Genomic DNA, 16,959 nt, shown 5'->3' on the forward strand with positions numbered 1-16,959 from the left:
GCGCTCTTTGGCTTGGTTCCTTTGGAAATTATACAAGTAGATCCGGTATCCTACTTGATATTCCTTTTTAGATGTCTTAAGGTCATAGTGGGTCTTCATACTGTCGCCAGATCTTTCTAGATTCCGCTGAGCATAGGCAAAAGCATGTTGAAGGTGTCCTCTCAGATTCTCAACATACTCATGAGTGATGGAGGCATTTATCAAGGTCTGCTCTTGGGTTCTGTAGAGCAGATGCTGGGGTAGCAGCATCCTTCGTCCAGTCATCAGCTCAAATGGAGACATTTTTTTTGCAGAAGAAGGGGTAGATCTGATGGCCATCAGGACAAAGGGTAATTGAATGTCCCAACTTGGCCCAGAATCTGCCACAAATATTTTTAATACACTCACAATAGTTTTATTGTACCTCTCAACTCCACCACTGGACAGCCGGTAGGCAATGTGTAGTTTCCTTTTTACCCCAAGTATCTCCCACATCTTTGTCATAACTTTGCTAGTGAAGTCTGACTCAATCCTTTGGGGTATTCCAAAACGCGAGAAGATGTGATTGATCAGCAGGGCACCTGCTGTTTCTGCCTTGCAATTTGGGGCCGGGAGACATTTCACCCATTTAATAAACAAGCATGTTACAGTCAACATGTACTTGTTCCCCCTAGAGGAGCGAATCATGGGCCTGATAAAATCGACTTGTAAATCTGACCAAGGCAGTGTCATCCCCCTCTTATGGAGGGGAGCACGGTGTGTGAGTGATGTTGGCTGAAATTGTGCACACACAAGACACCCCTTCAAGTATTGATTGAGGTCCTGCCCCATGTGTGGCCAGTATGCAACCTCTCGCAAGATTTGTAATGTCGTATGAAACCCCTGATGTTTGGCTGTGGCCGAATCATGGTCGTGACTTAGCATCAGGCTTTGGAATGAGGTTGGGACCACCCGCTGGTCATGGCCAGATATGGATCTCCTTACCAACAAACCGTCTTGGATGCAGAATATTTTTGGACATTTCATCAACACTCTGCGGTCCTCTTTCCCAATTTAATCGGTATCCGTCAGGGGAAAGTTCTCAGGGTCCTCAATGTGTTGATAAAACGTACAAATTATTGGATCCTGTTTGTGAGCCATAATCAAATCAGCATCTGGGGTCTGCTTACTCCATTGTGCAGTTGAGAGTTCATTGTGAGCATTTGTCTGGGACCTAGTGATAGCAGTGACCTGGATTTCCCCCAACAGGGACTTGATCTCAAGTAGATCCCCTTGGATGGCTCTGGTTTTGGCCAGCTGAACATCTAGGTCATTTCCAGTTTTGTCTGGTCCCTCTACTTTCGAATGACCCTTGATCTTTTTCCAGTAGATGGTCATCCCATTCGAGGTGACCAGATCATCAATATTTTGTATTAATTTTCCATGTTTTAAATGTTTATTATTAGCACATAGCATGCCTCTGGTTTTCCAGTTAACCAGGTGCTCCACAAACCCATTCCGTACATAATCTGAATCAGTGATTATGACCAGTTTGTGGAGTTGGTGTTGGACGGCAATGAGGAGGGCTTGACGCACAGCCATCAGCTCTGCCACTTGACTACTTTGGGGACCGATTTTGTACCCAGCGGAGGGTTCTGGGGTGTAATTCACCCATGCATTCCCCACGCCGGCCACAAGTTCCTTTTCCCGATTGTTGTCAACATGGTAGGAGCACCCATCCACATGGACAGTGGGCATTCCCTCACACTGGTCTTCTTCATAGACTTTGTGTGGGGAATTAAGGTATTGCTCCATGTTGTCCTTGATTTTAAGACTTTCGTCCTTGAGACAGTTTTCTCTGGCACAATCATGCAAGTCAGCCAGACCTTGTGCGAGGGGACTCTTCTTGTTTTGTCCGTATCTGACCTCCATGGGAAAGCCTTGCATTGACAGAATTCAGGAAGTAATTCGGGAATTACTCACATTTCTGGCCCGGATTCTGTTACTTTGAAGATATTGCAAAGGTTGGTGTGGAGTCTCCATTATGATGTGCTCCCCCTGGATAAACGGGCGGTAATTCTTCAATGCCCACACCGTTGCCAGGAGTGCTTTCTCACAATTGTTGAATTTTTCCTCCACAGAGGATAAAGTCTTACTCGCATAGGAGATTACTTTATTGACCTTGTCATGCTTTGATATAATACTTCAGTCACGCATATATTTGAGAACCCTGTCTCCAAGAAGAACACCTTGTTTTTGACAGGCTAGGCAAGGCGCTTGTGAAAGGCTTCTTTTGAGTTGTCTTACTGTCTCGGCTTGTTCTGGACCCCACTCCCACTTGACTCAGATGGGTCAGTGGTCTTGTGATCTCTGCATAATCCTCAATTAACTTTCTGCTGTAATTAGTCAGTCCAAGGAGGCTCCTTAGATCCCGCAGAGTTGTGGGGTCTTTTATTTTCTGGAGCGCTTCTACTTTCTTTTCCTGGGAACAGAGACCCTCAAGAGTTATCTCATGCCCCAAGAAATTGACACGGGTCCTGCACCACTGTGCCTTTTGGAAAGAGAGTTTTGCTCCAGCAGCCATCAACTGGTTCAGAACATAACGGATCTCCGCTATGTGTTCCTCCACAGTTGAGCTTTTGATTAGAACATCATCTACATAGGCCAGGTTACCCCTTTCACCCAAGTCGTGAATGGCCTTATGTATAAAGATGTTAAATTCATTGCCGAAGTTGATGTATCTGAAGGGAGTCCGGGTCCAAGTGTACTCCTGCCCCCCGAAGGTAAAGGCCAGCTTGTATTGGTCCTCCCTACTGACAGGTACAGTCCAGTACCCATTGGTCAGGTCAATGGCCGTGTATACCTTTGACCCATGGATCTGGGCCAGCCCTTGGTCAATGTAGGGAAGAGGCCATCGGGAAGTATGGACCTGTTTGTTGAGCTCCCTTAGGTCAGCACAGAGTCTCCACTGGCCGTTTGGTTTCAAAACCCCAGCACCGGATTATTGAAGGTGCTGTGGACTGGACGAATTATCCCACGGGACTCAAGGTTCTTAATTATTTCAGTAAGGCACTCCATTGATGCGAGAGGCAAGCGATATTGCTTCACAAACACTCAAGTCATGCCAGGGTCCATGGGAATTGTTGTTGTGTGGATGTTGGTGCAACCACAGTCATATGAGTCCACCACAAAGAGGTCTTGAAAATCTAAGAAAACTTGTTTCAATGTTTGCCTTTGCTCCTGAGTCTCACAGGCATCAGCTAGGTTGACTCTCTCTTCAACCATCTGCCTGAAGCCCGGAAAGACTTCTGGTTTGGCTATCAAAGCGGCCTCCCCAGCTGGGTGGAAAAGTCCCTGATCAAAGTACTGACTTGGACTGATGGCTTCAGGTGGGGAAGGCAGTCCTGGTGGACTTGAAAGATCACCTCATCCCTCCTGAAGTCACAGGTCACACCTTCCTTACCATAAGGGCAGGAAGAGTACAGCAGGAAGTTCCCCCCATGCCGCGTGAAGATCCTGTCTAGTGTTGTGTCATTGTCGCTATCACTGTCAACACAGTCATTGGGGATTGGTTCTATCAGTTTGTTACCTAAATCTATGGAAAGATGTCGGTCATCAACCGCCATTCCAATAATGGTGCCTGTGCCCAGAGTGATACTCCTAAGGTCGCTGTTATCCACCTCTATTGGAATGGTGTTGTGTTCTGTATTGACTAATGGTGTTGGGTTTAACCCCAACCCTTGCTCTTGGAAGTGAGCAATGAGATGAACATCGGTGTCAGGATTTTTCAGTTTCTGTCCTCTTTTAATTTCTACTTCAAGAGAGAATTGTCGGGTCTGTTCTGGGATGGTGACTTCCTCTCCAATCTGAATTTCAACTGCATATGGCAGCAGTTGAGCTGACTGAAATGCTTTCTCTGGGTCATCAAAGTCCATGGGATTACCCGCTAATCGGGACCAGACTTTGAAGTTTATTAGGTCCAAACTAATGGCAAAGCGATTGAAAATGTCACTGCCTAAATAAAATGCAGCAGGGACATCTCGCACAACCCAACAATTGTGGACTATGCTCTTGTTGCCTATGGAAATTTTGAGCATACACAAGGAGTTGTTTAGAATTGATTGTTTTCAGGTCCATTTCCCATTTGTCTAACAGTTGAAATGTGGGAATGGCTGGATCTTTTGGGAGTTTTCGGAACATGGCCTCGCTGATGAAGCTCTTACCGTTGTTCACGCACACTCGGGCGTGAACAGAGTCCTTCCCCTCATTTAATTGAATAGGGATGAACAACTGCTCTCCAATTTTCTGAATGTCAGCCAAGCTTTGAGCTGATTTCTCACCATTTTGGTTTATAGCAGTGGGATTTTCTGATTGTGAATTTGTATAGAATTTCAGAGTATTCCCTTCCAGTGTGGAATGCCACTTGAGACTTGAAGGAAGGTTGATTTTCAGAAATAGAGAGGACTTCCCATCACCAGTTTGTTGTCCTACTGCAATTACTGTCACGTCAGGGATTTGGTTGTTTTGAAAATGGAATTCAATTTGGTCAGGTTTTTGTTCAACCACGTGGCATGTGCCATTTAAACTAACATGGTTGACACTGTGTTTTAATTTTATTGGTCGGTTAGTCTGGGTCCAGAGGACCTTGTTTAAACAATCTATGAGGGGAGACAATCTACGCAGGATGTCATTCCCTAGTAAACATGGTGTGCCCTCTGGAGTCACAATTATGACCGGGTGCTTAACCTTGTGTCGCCCAATTTTAATGTCTAAATCCGCAGTCCCCTCGACAGGAATCTCCTTCCCATTGAAGTTCTGAAGTTGTCCAGGAAGAGGGGTGAGAGGGATTTGGTATTTCTCCCCCCTTCCCGAATTCAGCTGATCAAAAGCCCTTTTTGACAGAGGGTGGCTTGAGATCTAGTGTCCACCAGTGCCAAAAATGTACATTGCCCCTGTATGTGGACCGGGGCATAAAATCTTCCCTCCTTTTCCTCAAGGGGGCAAAGATAATGCGCATTTTTGGCCAATTGGTGGGTTAATATCTTTGCTTTGGATTCTGACAGAGGGGTAATTTGGGCAGGATTTTGTTTGGGATCTTGGGAACCTGTAAGAAAAAGGTGACAGTTGGAGATGGGGGGGTGTTTTGGGCTCCCCGGGTTCTGATTCTGGGCTCCCTCCCCCCTGCCCCCCCATTTTGGAGGCAGTCACCAGAATTGGTTTGAACAAGGTGATTTTCTTGCTGGTCATTCTGTGGTTTGATGATGGGGGGTTTTAACTCGGTCCCCACATCTCCCCAGCCTTCATCAGGATCTCTTGGGACCCATTTTTCTTTGGGAGGAGTTCCCCGATCCCTGAAGGAGAAGATCCTTTTCCCAGAATCCTCTGAGGACCCCTCTCCTTCAAATTGGAAGATTCGAACGTCCTCCACAAAATCGTTCTTTTTAGGCTCTTTATTTCTCCTCCCTGCCCTCTGTTCCTTAGGTTGCAGACTTTCGGGGGCAGGAGAGTTTGGTTCCGGTTCCTGGGTTTCCAGGGGCTTTTCACAAGTGTGGAAGGAAGCTTCCTCTAAGGCTTTACACCCCCCCTTCCCCTTGTGCCTCCTCCCTGGGAACTGGTGGGTTGTCAGGGTACTCTCCCCGTCATTGCTCTGGAGCACCAGACCCTTGATTTGAGGATTTCTGAGTTGCCATGCTCATCTGAGGGTTCTGTTGAGCCCTCAGCATGCGACCCAGATCCTGTGCCAAGTTCTGGACCTGGCGCTCCAGTTGAGACACCCGCTCTGGCTGGTACGGGGTCCTCTGGTCTGCCCTTGGTTGATCACGGGAAGGGTAACTGTCCCTTCTCCCATAATACCCTTGGTTGGGATCGTTTTGCTACCCCTCCAGCCTCGGCCTCCCCTCTCCTGGATTGGGCTGTCTGGGCTCAGGAAAGTGGGGAAAGAAAGAAGGTTTGTTTTGGGGGTTGATGTTTGGCGGGTACCGGGGAAGAACACTCAACCCGGCGTTTGGGGAATTACTGTCCTCCTGGGGAAAGTGAGGAGGGAAGTTTCCTGGGTTGGCAGCTGCATGGTTGGATCCCCTCCCCCCCCCGAGGCTGGGGGAGTCCACACATAGCCCAGGATGGGTCTGTTGCCCTTGTAACGGGGGCTGATGTAGTCAGGGGAGTTGGGGGTCCCATTTGTGGGATTACCTCCCTGACTCCCTGTTTGGGATTGGCCTGAGGGCCGTCTGGGTCTTTGATTGGTAGGATTTTGCGCAGGGATGTTTTTAGGCCCCCCCATCTCCAGATCTAAAATGGGGGCAACCTTCACCTCCGCCACCTTAGCAGCAGCAGGGGTGTTGGTTGGTTTTGGGTTTTTTATTGGCACTTTTATTTTCTACTGGCTTCTGCACTTCGTAGATGAGAGTTGCTTGTTCAATGACCAGTCTGGTGATCTTTTCTCATGAAAGTCCCTCACCAGCTGTGTCATAATGTATTTAGGGAGGGCGTGAAAGAAGGTATTGATAAATTCCCTACTGTCTGTGCGCACCCTCCTGGTGGTCTGCACAAAGGCACATTTCAGCTCTTAGACAAATTCTTGTGTGGCCTGGTCTTCCCCACATTGCAGTTTGTAGGCCGCCTTGCGGGCCTCTTGAGGGTTTCTGTGTATTGAGAAATGCTTTAAGATGGCCGCCCTATAGGTGGACCATCTTGAATGGTTCTGATCCTCCAGCCCCGCAAAGAAGCTGGAGTATTCAGGTGAAAATGTCCACTTGGCATACTGAATACAGCTTGGGCTGTCCTTCAGGTGGAAAGTCTCCATCATTTGCTCAAACAATTCGAGGTGCTCCCAAACTGAATATTTGGCATTTTTATGGTAGGGCGTTATGATGGTCCGAATAGCCTTGATTTTCTTCAGTGAATCTTTCAATAGGGCCCTCTTAATTTTTTTTTGGCCTTTTTAGTTTTGGTCACCCTTGTCCACTCATCCTCTGACTCAGAGGCACTGCTACCAGAGGTGGCTGTCTGATCCTCTAGGCTCTCCCTGATTCTGCGGGCTTGGGAATGGCTTGCAGAATGTGGGGGCCTAGTCTCTTGAAACCTGTGGCGCTCAGAAGAGTCTTCCGACTCTCCCTTGCTCCCCCGCCCCACTGTCCTAGCTGGGAAGAGGTTTTTAAGATGCTATTTGTGGGCCTATTTTAATGGAATTCCCCACCAAATTTGACTGACTGATCCCTTGGTAGGTGGTATTTCTGAGGATCCAGTTCTCTGATTCTCCCCTCAATGGAGTCTCCCTGATCAGAGAGGCTGGCCCTAATATTTAGGAACCTGTACATAGATTCCCGCCCATCCATTTCTGAGAGGCGCTGATCTGTCGGTGCCATATTTCCCATTATGTTGAAATCTACCATTCCCGTGGCCCTTGGTTCATATGAGCCAGTGGACATGGGGGTGGCAGAGTCCATGGAACTGAAGGGATTAAAGTCCCTGATGCCAGGGGTCCTGAGGTTATGCTCAGGGGTTTCTCTTTCCCATTTTACCTCATCTCTTTCAGCCCCTGTTCCCTGATAACATGCCAAAATCTCACCCTTTTGCACCTCTATTAAGGCCTTAGTGGTCTCTATGATTTGTTCTTTCATGACTATCTGTTTATGGAGCCTGTCATTGTTTTCACAGAGAACCTCATTGTCTCTCTGTGCTTCCTGCCTGAATTGGGAGTATTGGGCCAATTTTTGCTGTGAGAGACTCACCTCCTGAGTTTGGTCCATATTAGTCTGATTGCTCTTTTCCAAAGCATTCTCAACCCGCATGGTGTGCTCTAGTAGCTTTTTGTAATCAATTTTAATTTCACCAAATTCCTGAAGGGCTAGGTGATTTTCCTCTAATTATGTTTTGAAATGGCTGACTTCCTGGCCTAAGGCGTCCCTCTCCTGACTTAGAGTGCCCCTCTGCTCAGCCAGGTCGTCCCTCTGTTTTTTAAAGGCACCAGATTTCTGACTTTCCTCATCAAACTCTGCTTGGGATACTAGATATTTAATAATTAATTTATTATTTTCTTCTTTCAATTTGTCTCTGCGGTCTTGTAGGATAACTAACTGTTCTGCACAGACTCTGTTAAAAGTTAATTGCTGCTCCAGCTTTTGTTGACTCTGTTTTAAGGAGTCCAACCTTTCCTGACACTCTTTTTGCAGTGTCTGTACCTCTGTGTCTTGCTCTGCATTCTTTTGCAGTAAGAGAGCCAGATCTTCTTGGAGTTTGGTGGCATACTGCCTAGCCTCTGTTTCAGATTCTTTGCTATCTTGGAGCCTTCGCTCTGCAGAGTCCAGATTGCTCTGGATTTTCTGCAGTGCTTCCCCTTGCCTCTTTGTGAAATCTACATGGTCTGTGTACTTTTCCTGTATGACTCCTATGTGGAGCTACAGGTAGGCCGCTATTTTGGCAATTTTACATTGCTCCTCTTTTATTTTTGGGGCCATGTACAGCTCGCAAAGTGCTTGATGTAATGGACACTTGTCCTGCCAGATATTAAGGTTGACTTCAGTGATTTCTTGTTTTATTCCGTGCAGCCATACCTGTTCGTCCTGTTCTGGCCATTCACCCCTGACAAACAATTTGTGCAGTAGGTGTTCCCTTGCAGTATTCATTTCCACTGGGGTCGCCATTCCAGAAATATTAATTTCCTTCTGGCTTATCTCTTTACTTTTGCAAATAGGCCCAATGCCTTTGAGTATTTCTTTTGAGGGGTGCTTATACAGTGTAGCACAGTATGGTAACCCAACAAGGTGTATGTACCCCGTTGGCTAGCACGCTGTGTTAGACTGTCATGAGTGGTATGTCTAATTCAGGATCGCGTGACAAGCCCCCAAGCTGTAAGTGATTTCAATCCGGCACACACCCAAGTCTCGCCTAGCATGTAGTGTGCAATTGAAGCCCTTATTTATTTTTGTCTATAAATTCAATATTCTGAACGATATACCACTCATATCACACCCTTCTCCTGAGACCCCCCTAGCCCCCCGGTCACACTGAACCAGGAATCAGGCTAGTTAAGGGTAAATATTTATTTATACATGTAAAATGCAATCACAATATATTTTAATAGGTAAACAACAATCATCAATGGGGTGATAGAACACTGAATAGTATCTTTAACGCACTGGGAATCAAGGAATGAGCATAAAATAAATGCAGCACAGAAAATAATACTTTTTTGTTGGTTTGGTTTAGATGGCACTATGGTTAGAGGTTCCCCCTGCAAAACCCCTCAACCCTCCAATAGGCAATGAATAGATGTGAGAAGAGAGCAGGTATTCAGGAATAGCTCAAATCAAACAGAATATCACTCCCACCTTCCCCCTTCAAACACAAGAGAAAAACGGAATTGACTTTTCATCTGTCAGATTGGCTTTGAAATTGTCTTTAGAATTGACTGAATAAAAAAAAACAATAGTGGTCAAAAACACTTAAATTATTATAAATTCCTATGGGAGCCGCTTTGAACAGTTGCAAACAATCACAAACAATGGTTTAGTCAAAAGAAAACAATTGAAATCTCAAAGTCCAAGATGGGAGCAGTTTAAAGCTAATTCACACGTGTAAAAACCTTTTAGAATTGTAATTCACAGCAAACTTTTCATTGTGCGATATTCGCTATAACGGGAGAATTGCACTGTTAGGATGTTAGGTACAAGTAGGAGTTGAAATTTCATTTCTATCATAATAACTGAGGGAGTTATAGAGGTTTTTAGTAAAGGTTGTTTTTGTAAAATAGGCGCGAGGATGGAAAACAGAAAAGCACTTTGAAAGACAGATGGGTTGATTGCAATAGATTATGACTATGAAAAAGAGAATGCCACAGATGAATCTTACAGTCACGTGATCAGCATAACCCGCCTTCTGTGGATACTCTACTTCTTCAGATGAGAAAAGTAATCAACTTTTCTTCCTATTAATACTCACAGAATAAGTTATTAAATTGGACCGTCAGATCTGGTCATAGATTGGGCAGGTCCACCGGCAAACAGGCACCTCTGGAGGGATTTGGGTCAGCGGCGCGGTTCTGGTCAAGTTTGGACTGCAGCTCAGACTGGATTCGGAAGAGCCCCTTCTGGTGACTGGACGCGGTAGATAGCCGGATACAAGTTTTCAGCGGGCAAGCCTAATAGTAGCCAGCCAAGCTGAAGTAAAATCCCTTCAGGTCTGGGATTTTTGCAATTGGGTCAGGATAGCAATCATTTTGCAATGCTAGAGTCTGGATTCTGCAAGGAAATCTGGATCTCTCAAAGAATTCTGGAGTCAGCTACAAAATGAAGAGTTCTGGAATAAGGTGCTGCACGGACATCTGGGTGGGTTCTGGAAGCAGGGTGTTCTGGAAGCAGAGTGAAGAGTGTCTATGTGTAGTGCCCTTCCTATATGTATCGATTACAAATTTTATGGCATGGGCAGAACTTCAGAACACACCCCCCTATCTGTGAGTGGCTACAGGCGTGCGCTTCGTTTTGGTTGGCAGCTTAAACAGGGTTGTCATTTTATGACAGGATTTGGGAACTCCCACCTGGAGTTTTACCCAAAACATACTTTTGCACAAATGTCCATTTCTACCATTATATACCTTCATAAAATTAGACACATATTTTTCACATTTGATTGTCTACATTTACATCCAATTTCTATCTTTATGAGAGCTGTATTGATCATTTTATGGGTCTTTGTCAATTTTACCTGGAACACTTTGGATTCATCATTTGTAATTCGATACACCTCTGGGCGCTGATCAGTGGATCGTGTACATACAGTTTTAAGCTTGCAACATGAATAGTTTTGCCACAATCAGTGTTTTAGTGTATCTTTATTTCCTTATGTAGTGAACACTCCTACCACATCTTCAACTGTCTAGCATGAGTTCAGGTTTATAAGTTTGTATTTTTCACTGGTCTACTTATTTTGGCTGTCATGCTAAATGTAATAAAGTTCTGAGGCAAAAACAAGTAATTTCCCTTCAAAATCCAGACCAGGTTTCTTTTGTCTTGCTTCCCAAAGTGAGCAGATGGCCAGTCCTTTGAAGTTCACTGAGAAACCTCCCCCACATCCTGCTCCTCCTTGCAGAGGCCAATTCGCAGCATGTCCTTTGTTCTTTGGTCAGTCAGCAGACAAATGTCTAATTGCAGCCCCTTTGAGTGGCTTGCTGGGATTATGCGTGACCCATTAACAGCCATTAGTCTTCATGTTCTCAAGGGAGTGTCAACCGGGGATGTCAGTTTTCCCAGGCCAGGCCCTGTCAGATCAGAATTCACATGTGGATTGGCTTCAGAATGGGTTCTTGGACATTCAAATCTTTTCAGTTCACATATAAAATATAAGTACAGAGTATAAAGGATTTAACCATTTTAAAAGAATTAGCCCTTCACCAAAATACTTGAAATAGTGGATTTTGCAACTTTTCAGGACAAAGAAATATATTTCAGCTAAGTTTTAAAGCCAATTTCTTTAGGCAGTTGTCAGGCTGTGATGCCTGGATTCCTCTGACTACCTTGAGGATCCAAGATTCCAGCACACTCTCCTTTCAATAATTCACTGGGAACATTAACTGAATTTAGCGCCATAACAGCAATTTGAAGGTTGCCCTTGACTAGGAAACTGTATTTAGGGACATTTTCGAATTTTAACCATTCTGTGGGGTTGTTTCCCGTGACAGATGACAGTGATGCCTGCTTTTACACCACTTCGCCGGTGTATTTGGCAAGGCGTGCAGCTATTTTGGTGGGTTATGAACTCTGCACAATTTTGCAGGCTTAGTGCGCAGAGGGGTTATTGACTCCATTCTTGGCAATTTCCTTCCCCCATTGGCAAAGAGGTGCAATGTGGCGCAGTGGCGTGGATAGTAATACTCCACACTGTTCCATGTTCAGAACTTGTGTTTTCGGCTTCAACAGAGCAAGATGAACTTTGTGCTGCTTTATGATGTTAACTTAGGTAAGCATGTTGAAGCTGCTAAGGTGGATTGTTTATCCTGTACTGAAGAACATTGAAGCTAAACAAAAGCTGTACTAATCAGTAATTTAGGTGCCACCTGTCCCAACAGTGCCTTCTCTGTTCAAACAGTAAAGTAGAATAATGAATAGCTGAACGTGCTCTTCTTCAGAAATCCTTGTTTTCTCTCCTTGGAACTAACTGACTTTAAGCTCAAAGAATAAATGCTAGTCAAATATGAGCAAAATGAGGAATGTTACCTTGTGTCCTGTATTTGGAAAACATGTGAATTGTTTGATGAAAAACAGCAAACTATGCAATGATGTTTAAATATGAATTAGTTATGTAGTTAGGTCACAAACCCTAGGTTATGTATTATGCGAAGAGGGGCTGGACGATGTGTTCAAGGCTGTGAAGAATTTGTATAAATATGTGTACTTTTGGAATGTTCAGTAGTCTCTCATCTCACAGTGTCTGCTTGCACACATTGTGGGGTTTTGAGAACCAAGTGGTCACTTGCTAATAAATACAATTGTAACTTTGACCTTGTGACTGGCCTATTTCTATTATGTGGTAGTATGCCTTGATATTTTTAATCTTTCAGTCTGTGGTTGTATTTGCCTCGGCTAGGTTGATGGTCTCCTGTATTGTCTATTTGTGCTCTCAGTGGGTTGGTGATTTTGTCACAAAGTGTTTGTGTAGGGGTGATGGAATTTGTGCAGCAAGAGTTTTTTTATCTTTGATGATTTTGAGGTGTTCTTTCTGTGGATTATTTGCTGATTCTATTCTTGTGGCGTAATAGAGTGTTTTTGCTTTGAGGACTGCTGCTTTGTACAGTTTGAGTTGTCTTTGGTATTTTATTTTGTCTTGTCTGGTGTATTCTCTCCATTTTGTTTCCATTTTGCGGTTGTTATATTTTGAGTTTTTTCAGTTCTTCTGTGAACCATTTTTCTGCCAGGTTTTTTGGTGTTGCTTTGAATGTTTTAGCTGGTGCTAATTGGTCAAGGGCCTTGGTGATCCAATTGCTGAGTGTGTCTTCTGTTGTATCTATGTTTGTATCGTTGGGATCTCTATCGAAAGGGTGCGGTTGTGTCTAGAAGGTGTGTTAGGGCCTACAGGCACAAGTTCTTACAATTTCTTTTCTTGATGGTGTGTGGAGTATTTCTTTCCCCGCCAGTAAGCGGGTTTGGGGTGTGATGTAGAATGGTGTCCAGTAGTGGTCACTCCACAGCATTGGTGTAGGTGGCGCTGATGTGCATAGCTCTTCCCTGCAGAAAATTGCATCCAGGGTGTGTCTGGCGTCGTTTTTGGATCCATTTACTATTTGCTTGAACTGCAAGGTTTCCAGGAGTGCGCAGAGTGATTTTGCTGTGTACACATTTTCTTTTTTGAACCATATGTTGAAATGTCCCAGTATGACTAGGTTATCGTGGTGGGTTGATAACATGGTGGCCTTGTCCGCTAGTTTTGTTGCAAAGTTGGGGTTGTAAGAAGGTGGTCTGTAGATCAGGAGGCATACTATGTTGGATTTGTCGTTGAGTTCTATCTTAATTAGGAGGGATTCATAGTCTTCAGTGTTGGTTGTGATGATTGGAAATGCTCAGGCGTGTTTTTTGTGTATTATTGCGATTCCGCCTCCTCTTCAGATTTCTCTGTTGGCGTGTATAAATTTCTAATTGTTGGGTATTGCTTCATTCGGGATGGCTTTATAGCTGTCCGATAGCCAGGTTTCTGTAACATCTGTGCCTCCTTTGCTTAGGTCATTGATTTCTGTTGAGTGTTTTGCCATGAATCTAACATTGAGGAGGCTGCAGTGCAGTTTGCTTAAATTCCCTTTTGTGTTGTTATTAGTCTTGTTTGTTCTGACCGATGTGTTGATGGTTGGGTTTCCATTCCAGGTGGGATTTCCCCGGCTGAGTCTTTTGGGTGGGGTGCTTCTTTTTTGGTCAGTCGCTTTGTCGAGTAGACCGATAAGGTTTATGGCAGGGTTGGTTTGTTCCAGTTCATTCTGGGTGGTAAATAGGGTAGCTACCCCTCTGTTGTTCCAGTCTTGGTGATATAGGGTAGTGTAGAGTGTGATGTATTCCAATTTGACCCTTGTTCTGGTTGGGGTATGTCCATAGTGAAGACCGGGTTGGGATGGTTTAATAGTTGCCACATTCTGTTTGGTGTCCTGGTTGGGTCTGTATTTGTGACGCTGGTTGGCTGTCGGTTCGTTGTTGCTGTGCGGTTTTTGTTTACCACGTCGTATGTGGACAGGTTGCAAGCAATGTAGTCTGTCTTTGCTCTGATATTTGTATGTCTCCTTAGGCCATCTCAGATGTTTGTCAAGTTTTTTGGGGTTGTGGGATCATGCTGGTCGGTGCCTTCCCGAGTGGTTTGGTTTTTCTTATTATTTCTGTTGTCTGTTCTGGCTTCTTTGTCTTTCTTGTGGCGAGGCATGATGTGTGGGTTGTGTTCATTTGAGTGGGTGTCCCCTTTCGATTGGTGTTTTTCCTGGTCTTTTGAGTTTAGTCTTTGCTGTTTGTGGGTTGTTGTTGCTTGTATTTGGTAGGTTGTGGGTAGTTGAGACCTTGGTTGATGGGACTTTGTGGTTCCTTTTGTTTATTGCTTCTGTCTTTTTTGGATCCTATGTGTTTTCCTTTGTTTTTTTTATCCTGGAGGTCCTTTTGGTTATGGTTTTTGATTATTGGATTATGCGCAAAGCAAACATAAGTACCGTGTGAAGGAGTACCTGTGAATACTGGCATATATTGGTGCAGTCAGCATGGAAATGTATTGATTGTGAGGGTGCTGGGTCCCTGCTTTTGACTGGGAAGGCAAAGGATTCACACCCATGGGGTGCATGCTATGTTTAGGCCTCTGGCTTCCACTTTGGCCTAACATAGTCTCAAGCTTTACCCATGCCACATTGGGGATTGTCAGGGTCCTGGGTACCTGCGTTTGATTGGGATGGCAAAGCATTCTCACCCAGGGGGTGCATGCTATGTTCAGGCCTCTGGCTTCCACTTTGGCCCAACATAGTCTCAAGCTTTACTCTTGCCACAGTGGGGGGTCATTCAGCATAAGTGCAACTAAGCAAAAACAAAATGACAATCTGTATTGGGCCGCATATCTTCCTACAAACTCTGATGTTCTGAAGTAATCAGCAGGTCCTCCCAGAATCATTCCCAAATCATCAGGGACAAACATGCAATCTCTTGAAGTGATCAGCAAGTCATCCTAAAAGCATCCGGAACAAAGAGTTTTTCTAAAAAAGGGATGATGTTAGCATATTCATTATGTCATCCTAAGCTCATCCCCAAATAATCACCTGCCATTCGGAGACATTTGCTGATGACTTTTACAGCGTGATGTCGTCTGATGATGTGGGAATGACTTCTAGTGTAGTTCGATGATCATCAGATGACCCCAGAATGGTCTCTAAAGTCATCCTTTTAGACCATGGTGTGGACGCAGCATCTTGCTAGACTTGCTCTTTGTTGAGGAACAGAGGGACTCAGGAGAATATTTTGAGAATCTGCAGGAATTCCGTAGATATTGCCTGGAGGAGTGTGTGACCCGAGCCAAAGAGGATCTCAGGAACATTCTCCATAAACACAAATATGCAGGCAAAATGGTGGTTCTGATAAAGGTTTATGGAGAAGAAGATGAAGTATACCAGAAACTAGTTACAGTGGCAACAGAGTTGTACTAATATTTAATGCAGCCATTTAGAGACATGTGAGAACTTGCATGCAGTGTTATACAAGCTGAAGATCCAGACGTCTTTGAAAATGGATGCTCTAGGCCCCAAAAGGGTAGAGTGTCTGGAGAGGAGGCTGACAAGTGGGCTGGACGAGCTGAGCAGCCTGTGACCTCCATTCAAGATGTGGCGGTTGGTTACTTTAGAGAGACCGTGAAGGCTCTGGCTGCAATGCAGATGGAGATGTACGAGAAGCGATTTAGCCACAATGCCTGGGCCACTGCAGTGCCATGTTTGGAGAGGCTTAAGTCTATGCTGGCCAAAGAGACCCTCCAACATGTGAGGGCAAGAGAGCTGTGTTTAAACTACAAGAAGATGGAAATTCAGAGGAGCACGGAGAGGCTAGCAGAGACTGAGCAGAACATGGATGCCATTGACCAGCTGGAGATGCAGAATTGAGAGCTATTGGAGCTATATGATGTTCAGTTTGAGATACTAAAGCATGAGGAGAGACTCCTCATAAGAACAGGAAAGTATAAGGCAACAGATCAAGGAGAAGCAGGAAGAGGTTGTTTACTATGATATAAGTGAAAATCCAGAAGAACTTCAACAAACTGAGCTGAAGGTGTTACAGCATTATTTTGAATCAGTAGAGTTAAAAACCCTTAAAGCAAAGGCTCAGCGTCTGGAATCTAAACGAGGAAACATCTGTGCAAGAAGAGATTATCTGAGGCACAAGAGTGATCAATGCAAAGAAACCCAAAAGCTGAAGCTGAAGCTGCATCAGTCCGAAAAGAACATCCATGAGTTCCATCAGCATCACACAGTATACAAATAAAGCAAAATCAGAAGGACGAGGAAGATAGGAAGAAGAAAGAGTTTTTTTTTCACAGTTCAAGGGTGTTTATTGAACTTTCACAAAGGTGAGATAAACACCTTTCTAAACCTAAATCTACAAATGGGAGCGAGCTACTACCATCAAATAATAATAATGCAGTCCTAGTGGAGTTTTGTCAAATTAAAAGAGTTTATACTACTACTAATTTACAAATATTTTGGGATGATGGCCATGAAAAAGAGAGAGGTGTTCATAAAATGATAAGTCAGGATGTTCTGGCCATTGGCCTCCTTCCCCATGTTTTCAGCACAGGAAAAGGTGGTTCATTCAAGCAAAGCACGCACTCTGGCTTCTGCGGCATGAGGATACAGTTTCATTTACACAGTTCGATATCTTCTGAGTCCAAGCTGCTTTACTTCTTGCAAGTCTCTTGACACAGAGGGCCTGCTATACAAAAACAACACAAACACATTATTTTTCTTGTTCCAGTATTCAATTTGGGTGTTCACCCTGGGTCCCCCTCAGCCAG

At 44.5% G+C, this 16,959-nt stretch overlaps 1 pseudogene; it reads left to right on the top strand.

The window, feature by feature from the left end:
- Positions 1-16,430, top strand: part of LOC138513725 (WASP homolog-associated protein with actin, membranes and microtubules-like) — a 77,654-nt pseudogene extending 61,224 nt beyond the window's left edge.
- The last annotated feature ends 529 nt before the right edge of the window (positions 16,431-16,959 follow it).

Source organism: Ambystoma mexicanum, chromosome 1p (genome assembly GCF_040938575.1).
Source record: "Ambystoma mexicanum isolate Mex_15411 chromosome 1p, UKY_AmexF1_1, whole genome shotgun sequence".
Classification (NCBI taxonomy): domain Eukaryota; kingdom Metazoa; phylum Chordata; class Amphibia; order Caudata; family Ambystomatidae; genus Ambystoma; species Ambystoma mexicanum.